This window comes from Myxine glutinosa, unplaced genomic scaffold (genome assembly GCF_964187855.1).
Source record: "Myxine glutinosa unplaced genomic scaffold, kmMyxGlut1.1 SCAFFOLD_1671, whole genome shotgun sequence".
Taxonomy (NCBI): Eukaryota; Metazoa; Chordata; class Myxini; order Myxiniformes; family Myxinidae; genus Myxine; species Myxine glutinosa.
In genome coordinates this window covers 52,789-64,476 of record NW_027617766.1, presented here as the reverse complement: position 1 = coordinate 64,476, position 11,688 = coordinate 52,789, and the positions used below count along the sequence as shown (strand labels likewise).

General features: G+C 41.2%; 1 protein-coding gene across 1 annotated transcript in view; it reads right to left on the bottom strand.

Moving 5' to 3' along the window:
* Positions 1-375: 375 nt before the first annotated feature.
* Positions 376-11,688, bottom strand: part of LOC144889199 (uncharacterized) — a 35,502-nt gene continuing 24,189 nt past the window's right edge. Inside the window, exon 5 of the mRNA XM_078769199.1 lies at positions 376-2,351. The gene's annotated coding sequence lies outside the window, so the exon portion shown is untranslated. The remainder of the gene's footprint in view (positions 2,352-11,688) is intronic.

Sequence of the window (11,688 nt, the reverse complement as noted above, 5' to 3'; positions counted from 1 at the left end):
CTTTTGACCCTTCATCCTCCCTTAGCGCACCTTGGTTGCACACATTTTTACAGGATCCAACACCCGATTACCTTCCCCAATTATAAATGGAACACTCACCTTTATTCTTCAATTCCTTTGTCTGTTTGTCGTCTCGTCCTACAAGCTTCTCCCACTAGGCCTACAAGAGTGCTGACCATTGTCACCTTATGCTTTCTCCCATAACTACCCCATTTCTCTTCTACTCTTGCTAATAAGCTTTCTACAACGCATTCATTTCCTTTGTAATGGCGTTTTCGCACTACAGCATCTCCTGAACACTCTTTGAACGTTTCATGTGCAGTTCACGGTTCTAATGCAGAAACGCACGCATTTCATCAAATAGTGTGTTTTTTAAACTTTTATTAAACAAAACATTGCTTATGTTACCCTAAAAATGTTGTTCTGTGCAGTTCAGAATTATAATGCAGAAATGTGCCAATTTCAGGATGTATTACGTATTGAAACTTGTGTGTAGTCAAACAACGGTGGTATAATAGTTAGAGCGTCTGCTTTCTGAGTCTGGGCATTTAGCGGTTTGATTCTAACTCTGGTTGATTTAAAAAAAACTTTTAAAATGTCGCTTTCCTATGCCACGCGCTGCTTCCTTGTTTGACACTCAGCATATAAAGGACAGAGCATGGCCAAACCCCAAGGGTTGGTACTCGCATCTAAGGGAAGTGAGAAATTACTACTTACTTGCTCCACTAAGTGTGGAGAGAAAAGCGATGTTTTCAAAAAGGATGAATTTGCTGGTACCCAGAGTGCAATGAGCAGTGATGTCACTTTCCCCAAACTCGGTGTCTGCCTGAAGTTAAGTCCAATGTTGTCTCATGCATTTGTCTACATGTGCAAGTGTGACTTGACAATATAAAATAACAACAACGACCACACTATCGTCACAAACTGCGACAAAATTGGGAAACACATTTAAATCACTCTTAGAAGATGAACAGTGCTATTGGGTTACAGTGCACAGATACGCACAGAACAGCGCACAGATATGAATGCACAGTTAATATGCTATTAAAAGATTAACTCGACACCTCTCATCCATGTCAGCCTCCTCCACAGTTATATCAGAATGAACTGATTTGTCATGCGGTCACGGATTGTTTAACCCCAATATGGAGCCATTCAACAATTATGTAACGCTATTTATTTAGGGAGGCGCGTACCGTGCGTGCTAACGGGCTTCATTAAACGTTCATAATTTTTATTCGACATTGATTAGATTTTTTGGAGTCCCTCATCATGAGTAAGACTCGACCTAAACAAAGCCAATGGAAATCTGTCACAACAAACCCAGGCAGTATAAAATTATCAGAGTCCGACAGGCCTGATGTCTTATATATACTTTGGACCACCAGAAAACCGAGATGGTGGCCATATTATTTTTTCTGCATGTCATGGCGGGTGGAGTCAAGCGACAAATGTGGATGGGGTCCGGCAGCTGTCCAACCAATGGGTGCGCATTAAAAAAAAATCGAGCCCCCACAAGAAAAAAATGAAAAGTATACTGATCATTCTTGACGATGTTAGTATTGCTGGGAAACACCACAGTGCAATAAATGGCCTGACAGGGGCTCACAATGTTTGTAGAAACAGTGTGCTCCAAGAAAGTTATATCCAGAGAGCTCGGTTGAGCTCCACTAAGGTTGGGCTGCAATGAACGCTGACAATGCTGATGAATGCCGAACCTCTGAGAGTGTCTTCATCTCAAAGATATATTGCACCCCTCTCGTACAACACAATGCAATGTTCCCAGTGAATTGACTTCACCAGCACCTCCTCTTCTTGATTTGCTTCATATGTCTGTCGACATCCTCAGTTTCTTTCGGTCGTTGCCTTTCAGGCTGTGCATACCAGGCACGTCCCTCGTCTCTGAAGAGCCAATCACATGGGTGCCCATTGTTCCAAGCCCATGGCCAAATCCCTCCCCAGCCACCCTGCTGCTCTACCATTGGCCAACTATGATGACTGCTTCTCAACCATAGTGAGTTTCTTGCTACTTGCTATTTGCATTAGGATTATCAATTTCGTTCACATTTCTCTGCCCTTTACTTGACATTGCAAATACTAAACGATTTCATGACAAAACAGCAATCTTGCATGTACTGAAAAATAATCCCATAGCAACAATAATTGCAACATCATCAACCATTCTGCTCAAAGGAAAACATCACAATTAAATCCAGAAATTCTCGTTTTTATAACCATATTAAATAAATTTACGTTTCATGCTAAATTACATCCAGCATTATCTGAAGTGTTTCATTTTGCAGCCCAGACAGGATCATCTTCCCTTATAGATTGTTTGTGTTAAAAGCGGTCTGGAAATAAAAAGGTGACATAAAAAGCAATCAGTAAAACCATTAGGATAAAATGATTTTATATTCTTATTCTTCTACTTTGTTATTATATCTCTGCAAATACGATAATTCAATCTCCGTGAAAATTGGCAAAGTTGATTCAACCATGTAATTCGCACAATAAGACAATACAATGATTATCATTATGCAAACAACCAAGAAAGCTGAGGTTGTTTCATGTACTAGGACTATCGATTAAATGAACTTATATACCAAGTCAAGGCTTGTGGAAGAGCTAACACATAAAACATTATAAAGCGAGTGGGAGACATGAGGGTGAGAGAGAGGAAAGCACAACGACAGTAGAGAACAGGGGCATCGGGAGATCTGTGGAAGGGAGAGGGCTGGGGTGGGGTACACGGTATAAAAACAAATGGACACGACCAGGACTTTCGGGAAAGAAAACAGAGGTTGAAGAAGGTGGATTTGGAGTGTATTAACGGGGGTAGAAAATATCAAGGTTTTGAATGGGGAAAGATACGAGATGGTGAACAGCTGTTTTAAAGACCTGGAGGGAGGAGGAGTGGGATTGAAGAGAGTGTGGGAGTTTGTTCCAGAGGTGGGAAAAAAGAGGAATGAAAGAGTGAAGGTGAGCAGAGAGTCTTGATTTTGGCAGTTTCAGAGTTGCTGACAAGAGAGTTGCTGGCAGATCTTGTGCATCCTGCAGCAACATTTTGGGGACAAAGCACAGACAGAGCAGGGAGAGCTCGGCCTGAGAGGAGGTGGTAGAAGACAGAAAGACCACCAACCTGCCTGCGGTGCGCGAGTGATAGGCTCTCAGAATCAGCTTCATCAAGGAAGATACCAATGATTCTAAAAGCTTTGATTTCTACAGCATGAAGCTGAGCTATGTGTGAGGCAGGAGCACCAGCCCAGAGGGGAGAGCAGTATTCCATCAAGCTGCGGATGAGAGCCTTGTATGTGGTGAGAAGCTCAGTCGTGCCAAGGAAGGACTTCGCACAAGGACACGGAGGACATCCAGTTGGCGATTGGCTTTGGAGGCCAGCTTGGTGATGTGGTTTTCCAAGAAAGATCATGGCAGATAGTGAGACCCAAAAGCTTGAGTGACAGAACTTCTTCGAGAGGATTGTTGAGAAAGTAGATGTGAGGTTTTTCAAGACGGTCTGTTCGCAGAGACAGTTTTTACCTAAGTTGTTACCCAAGTTGTTACCCAAGTTTTTACCCAAGAAGATACCCAAGTTGTGGACAGATTCAGACGAAACTTGGTGGACAGGTTGGGTGTGTGAAAAGTAAAAATTGATTCGATGTTGGTGAAGATCCGAATCTGGATAGGAGAATTTTTGAATTTTTAAATGATTCTTCACCTTTGAGAGATAGGACCAAAACGATAATAACGCAGTTTTCTTATTTCTCTGTCGTGAGTACACACGTCCTTTATGTTCAATATAGAGTCCCTGTATAAAGAGAGTTGCGCCATGCGCTGACCCGAGATTTGTGGTCCCGAGATTTGTGGTCACGTGATTTCGTGGCGCCATTTTGTGTCTAACTTCACCGTGCGTGAATGTCAGCTTGGTACGGGAATGTTGTTTATTGCCAAACAAAATGACTGGTTGTTCTGCTTTTGGTTGTTCAAACCAATCTGGGAAATATAAGATGTATAGATTTCCAAGTGATAAAGTCAGAAGACAAATTTGGGAAGCGAAAGTCAGCCGAAAGAGCTGGAAAGCGATCGACTCCTCGAGACTCTGCCAGGTAGGCTCACGCCACTTGATGATCGATGTTCAAAAGCAATTCTATCTGCTCGGTTTTTTTTTGGTTGTCTGTCCGTTGAAAACCCTTTTAAAGGGAAGTGATTTGTGTTTGTTTATAATCTTCAAGGAGCTGACCAAAAATGCATTTCCGTGGGAAGAACCCTGCTCAATTTTTTTCGGGTAGTCCTAGCGGACCGCATATTGTCATTGATTGATGAAATGTCCCGGTACAGTGACATTGCCTGGTCTGCGGTTGGGTAGTCTGCGGGCAATGTCACTGTACTTTTTCAGAGGGAATTAATTTTGATTTTATAGGGGTGGGAAACCCATGGTCCGTTTTGTTTTCAGTTGTCTGTCCGTCCATTCAAAACTTATTCCGAGGCAAGTTATTTTTTTGGTTTAAAATCTTTAGCCTAATCGGCAATCATAAAAGCAATTTTAGGGGGGGACCCGCTCAATTTTTTTGCGGGTTGTGCAGTCATCCATACGTCCAAAATTTGACGAGTTTTGTACAGTGCTCATGCGTCTTGTGGCATATTTGCTCAAATATTTCCCACCCCGGGATTTATGGCCAAATTGTAGTGATGGAAGATTTTGCACATTGGACAATCCCTATATATTTAACCTGGTGACAGCTATCGTTCCCAAAACATACAATATGAGAGTAGTGAACAGAGTAGTGATGAGTCTCACTTGTGAGGAGTGAACGGAGTAGTGATGAGTCTCACTTGTGAGGAGTGAACGGAGTAGTGATGAGTTTCACTTGTGAGGAGTGAACGTAGTGGGATGAAGTGTTGGTCTGGTCAGAGTGTTCTATTACGGGCAGAGTTTTCTTACGGTCTGAATGTATGAATCATGTTCTGTACTGAATGTATGAACCAAGTTTTGTACTGAATGTTTACTGTGTTGGCCTCATCGTGTTCCTGGTGAAATTAAACAAGTTATGGTGAATACGACGTCTTATCTGTGCTTTTCCATATCTGTTCGACAAGACGAACCGTGCACACTGCACTGTATTTTTAAAAGTTTTTTCTCTGTTTAATTACGGCTTGGCGCAGTCGAAAATTAAGTGTTAATTAAGTCGCCAGCTATGAAACATATCAATCGATCAGGCAATATCCATCAGAGTTCTGGGCAAGGGTGTAGTAATAAATGAACGATTCAATCTTACTAGATGCCGATGACGTTTTCCTTATGTCAGAGACAGAAGCTGACTTGCAGCTTGTTAAATCATTACAATGGAAATTGAATATAAATGTCGATAAAACTAAAGTTGTACACTATAGAAATATGGCAATACCACGTACAGAATTTGTTTTAAGTGTGTTAGACTATATGTCGGCTGGAAGTCCTACACCGGAATTGCTCTCGGCACCCTTTAAAAAATATTGGATATGCCCACACTCCTTTCTAAAAGTTATTAAAATTCAGAGAACGACAGCATTGGTTTGTCTTACTTATAATGTTAGCTCTTATATGCAGTGTTGGCTTGTAATATGCATTGCCATACCACTTTTAATATCACCACACAGCTCTTTTTCACGGCAATAGCTGAGTTTTTGACAAAACAAATATCACCTGTATGTAATAATAAGACTAAATATGTGTAGTAAATTTTTTTTTAGCAGGTTTAGAATATATCACCCCATATCGCGAATGTACATGTATATCTAATCCGACACACTTAGACACAAAATGGCGTCCAAATTTGAGTTGACACAACTCTCTATATACAGGGACTCTAGTTCAATACAATGTTTTTGTACACCGCACCTTTCCTATGCCATCTCCAGGCGCTGCATAACGTCATTGCCGGGCACCGAAGGGGGCTCGGCAGTGACGCACGCTGATAGGGAGTACTCAGTTTTCACTCCCAGATACACTTTTTTTTAAATTCCAAGTTCTTTCCTGGAAATCCTTGCAGTGTCCATATGTTTTATACCTCTCCCACCTCCCCCCAAGCCCTCTCCCTCCCACAGTTCTCTCGATATCCTGTGCTCAAATGTTGTGTTTGTGTCCGTCCTTCCCCCTCTATCCCCATCTTGTCTACCGCTCTCCTTATTTTGTGTTTTGTGTGTCGGTTTGACTTTTTGTGTGATCAATGTTAGCTCTTTCACGAGCCTCGATCTTGTATACCAAAAAAAAAAAAAAAAACTGGTTATTTTCTTTCTTGTTTTCTTGGTTGTCCGGGCGATATCTCAGCCATCCTTTGAGCTCGGAAGCTGAAATTTCGGCACACTAGTGAGCAAGTACTTTGTCAAAAACTGTATTTTTTGTTTTTTGATTAATCAATTAATTGATGAGTTATTTAATTATTAGCGATTAATTAAGTACTTATACATTTCCTTTCTCTTCTGGCCATTATCTCAAGCACCTTTTGAATTAGGAAGCTGATATTTGGACATGCCAATGACCAAGTGATTTTTCTGCAGACTATTTTTTATTTATTGATGAATCAATTAATCGATTAATTATTTAATTATTCGATTGATGACGAAATATTTTTTTTCTTTTTAAGTTACAGATTCTGATGAAATGGGGGTGGTTTATGTGTTCTATCAGCGAATTGATTAATTATTTCATTTTTTTATGATTATTATTTATTTATTTTCATTATTATTCTTTATTTATTTTATTTCTCCTCTGGGCAATATCTCAGAGACCTTTTGAGCTAGGAAGCTGATATTTGGACATGACAATGACCAAGTGATTTGGCTGTAAGGTGTATTTTTGATTTATAGATCAATAAATTAATCTATTAATTATTTAATTATTTGATGAATGACTTAATTATTTTTTTTTTGAAAGTTACAGATTCGGATGAAATGGTGGTTGTTTATGTATTCTATTAGCCAATTGATTAACGATTTAATTTTTTATGATGATTATTTATTTATTTTCATTATTAATTATTTATTTATTATATTTCTCATCTGGGCAATATTTCAGGGACCTTTTGAGCTGGGAAGCTAATATTTGGACATGACAGTGACCACGTGATGTGGCTATCAAGGATATTTTTGATTTATTGATTAATCATTTAATCGATTAATTATTCATCGATTAATAAATAAATTAATTATTTTTTTATTAATAACTTTTTAAAATTTAATTTCTAAAAGATACATCTTCGGATGAAGCACTAGTGGTTTAGTTATGCGATTAGCCAATTGATTAAGAAAATATTTTATGATAATCTTTTATTGATTTTAATTATGCAATTAATCAATCAATTATTGCGCACCTCTCCGTCCCAACGCAGTCTCTATGAGCTGCACGGCGGTATTGCCGAGCGCCGGAGGCGCCCCGGCAATGCCGCGCTGTAGGATATTTAATTATTTGGCATGGGGGCGGTGTACTTTGAATGTATCTGTACTTGTTCCTCTTCTTTTTCTTCACAAATAATATTTTACAAACCTGTCTCTTACCGAAGCTCCTGGTCCATTTACCCTCCTCGCATTCATATAGCACCACCATTCTTTGTTCCTTCAACAAAAATTCCTTTAACCCATTCCATGATCTTTATCTTCATATGTCTAATTTGGGAATCTTGAGAAGTCCAGTTTCCAGAGGTTGTCTGCTCACGACAATCAAATCCACTTCAGGTCATTTTACGATGTCAACCCCGTCAATGTCAGCGCCCTCCCCTACATCTCTTGTACAAGCCCCCACCCATCAAGGTGTCCCCCTCTTTGGCATCCCTCCACTTCATGTCATCTCTTTCTACATCCCCCTCACCCCACCCCTCAAAGCTTCCTCCTCATCCCACACTCTCAAAGCTTCCTCCTCATCCCACACCCTCCCATCTTCCCCCCCCCCCCCATCCTGCCCCCCCCCATCCTGCCACCTCCCAGCCTCTACCCCATCCTGAACACTCCCAGTCTATGCCCCATTCCTCAGCTTCCCTCTCCCCACCCCCCATCATGCACCCTCTCATGTTTACAGTGGATGAGAACCACAACAACGGAAGTGACGAATCCGTAACAATAGCAATTCATCTTATCACAAGCATTTATCACAAGCATTATCACAAGCATGACCCTCATAACGTGCACATTCAAACACAATGCTCAAGCTGACAGGTCCCTATTTCCTTACTTCGAGATTTGCTTCACACTCGCACACCAACCATGCTATTTTATAGTGGTTCTATCTCTTCAAATGTAACCAATAACCCCCCCCCCCTCCCCACCCCCCAATAGATGCAACAACACATATATATATATATATATATATATATATATATATACACACACACACACACACACACACACACACACACACACACACACACACACACACACACACACACACACACACACACAGTCGTGGCCAAAAATATGGGCACCCTTGCACTTTTTCAAATAACTCACAATTTTCTCTAAAAATAAGTTGAAATTGACAAAATTATTGACACCCTAGACTTGATATTTAGTAGCACAGCCTTTGTACAAAGTAACTGCAGTCAAGCGCTTCCTATAGCCAATAATGAGCTTCCTACACCTCTCTACTGGCAGTTTGGCCCACTCTTCTTGTGCAAACTGCTCCAATTCTCCCAGATTTTTCTCCCAACTGCTGTTTTCAGATCTCCCGACAGGTGTTCAATGGGATTTAGATCTCGACTCATTGCTGGCCACTTCAGAACAGTCCAGCGTTTTGTCTTGAACCATTCCTGGGTGCTTTTTGAAGTGTGTTTGCAGTCATTGTCCTGCTTCAAGACCCATGAGCTTTCTGACACTGGGTTGAACATTGCACTCCATATTGCCTTGGTAATCTCCTGATTTCATAATGCCATGCACACATTCAAGGGACCCAGTGCCAGAGGCAGCACAGCAAACCTAAAACATCACTGAACCTCCTCCACGTTTGACTGTAGGGAAGGTGTTCTTTTCTTTGAAGGCTTCATTTTGTTTTCTGCAAACATAGAGATGATGTGCTTTACCAAAAAGCTCTAATTTGGTATCATCTGTCCATAGGATATTCTCCCAGAAGGATTTTGGCTTGTTCAGGTGTGTTTTACCAACTCCAGTCGGGCTTTCTTATGTCTCTCTCTCAGCAGTGGGGTCTTCCTGGGTCTCCTACCATAGAACCGCCTTTCATTGAGTTGGTGACGGATGGTGTAAGTTGAAACTGTCGTACCTTGTGTTTGAAGGTCAGCTTCAATCTGTTTGACAGTTGATTGAGGTGCTTTCTCCACCATTCGAACAATCCTTCACTGCAATATTCGATCAAGTTTTCTGTTGCGGCCACGTCCAGGGAGGTTGGCTACAGTGCCATGGGCTTAAACTTCCTGATAACATTGCGTACAGTGGACATAGGAACATCATGGTCTCTGGAGATGGACTTGTAGCCTGGAGATTGTCTATGCTTGGCTACAATCTTGTGTCTGACCGCCTCAGCCAATTCTCTGTTTTTTTTTCTTTTCTCCATGCTCATTATGGTGCACACAGTGACACAAAACAGCAGAATGCCTCCTTTTCTCCATTCAAACTGGTTGAATGAGTGATTTTTATAGTGCAGGCACCTGCAACTCACCACAGTTGTGATCAATTCCAAAGTAAAGCAGAATCATCTGCTTGAAATCTACCTATTTCTTACATCTTCTGAAAGATGCCAATAATATTGTCCAGGCCATTTTAGGATTTCTGTGTGGAATAAGCTAGGATTTTGTAACTTTTTCAGCTTTTTTGTTTTGTTCCACTGCAAACTAAAGAAATACATATGTGGATACCAAAATATTTTTTAATTTCAACAATTTTCTGGAAGAATTGGTGCATTATTTGAAAAAAGTGCAAGGGTGCCAATATTTTTGGCCACAACTGTATACAGTATATGCACATACAGTATATGTATTGTTATGTTTGTGTTGGGTACTGATACTGTAGACCAGGTAAAGTGTATAGATGAGTGTGCTCCGACTGTCGTGAAGATCAACAAACCTTGATGTACCATAAGTAGGGAAATTCATGTAGACTAGATGTCGGGTAAGCTTGTATCTTCGTCCCCATCATGAAGGGTGGGGCTTGTTATTTAGCGAGGGATTATGGGTAAATTAATCCCCTGTGTGTCGTTGCCTCTGTAATTTATTCCTCTGTTCCTTATGACACCGCACTAGACACCTGTCCAGAAATCATGCATTCAACCACACTACTTAATAAAAACCACCGGAAACCATGCATCAAGCACTACCGCTGACAACCCCGACTTGGTAAGCGTACAGGACAGGCATGGTCGTGGAGACACGCCCAAAGAGCAGTGATTGGTTGAGGGTTTGATTGACGGGAAGAACTGGTAAGATGGAACTTGTTGATAGTGTCGGAGCGGAGACGTGGCAAGATGACGTCAGAGCCATGGGTACAATATAGTTGGAGCAGCAGACATCTTTTTCTCGTTCTGGATGCCATAGCAGATGGTCGTCGACCAACATTTTCTGCTCTTGCTTCTCCTCGTCTATCTTCCTTGAGCTGCTGATCCTGGATCCATAGTGGACGGTTGCGCTTTGCTCTCTTACGCGGGAGGCTTCATTGTGGGCGGCCGTATGCTGACATCTTGCTGGTGGTCATGAGGAGGAAGAGCCATGGACTGAGAACCGCAGGTTTCCAAGCAAGAACGACGAGTGGACAACGCTGCCTGCTCGATGCAGCGCAACGAGGTCAAGAGTGAGCGAACGCGCGGTGAGGCCTAGACCGCGCGAACGAGTGCATTTTCCCCGCCAAGGCCTCAGATGATCGTTGATGTTTCTTGACGAGATACACCAGCGATTGGAGATAAGTGCCATAAATAACACATTTATTTTCAATTATTTTTCATTTTCGTCTGTATTTGGATCTGTGTGTGGGGACGTCCCAATTTAGGATTTTATTTACCATGCACTATTTTGTATTACCAGCATTTCTTTTAATAAAGCCGGCATTTATTTTTGTACTGTAAATCCTGAGTCAGCTCGCATCAATTACAGTCACGTGAAAAAGTAAGTACACCCGATGTAAAGATTTGACTTTTTCAACATATTTCAACATACAGCTATTTGATCTTCATTTCAACAATATTGATAGATAAAGGTGATATAATATAACAAATATCATGAAACATTTACATTTTGTAGTCCATTGTATAATTTAAATAAACATAAATGCAAATTTCGCATGTGGAAAAACTAAGTACACCCTTGGCACTAATAGGTGGTATTGCCCCCTTTGGCAGAAACAACATTGGCGTTTCTTATAACTGTCTACCAGTCTCTGACATCGACTGGGAGAAATTTGTGCCCACTCCTCCATGCAGAATTCTTTCAGCTGTGTGATGTTTGAGGGGTTTCTTGCATGCACAGCTCATTTCAAATCCCCCTACAACATCTTGATGGGATTTAGATCCAGGCTTTGACTTGGCCATTCCAGAACCCTCCATTTCTTTCTTTTCAGCCATTGCTTGGTCGATTTACTGGTATGTTTTGGGTCATTGTCATGTTGCAAGGTCCACCTTCGGTTGAGCTTCAACTTTCTGACATATGGCCTCACATTATCCTCAAGCACCCTCTGGTACAATGAAGAATTCATAGTGGATTCTATGATGGTGAGCTGCCCAGG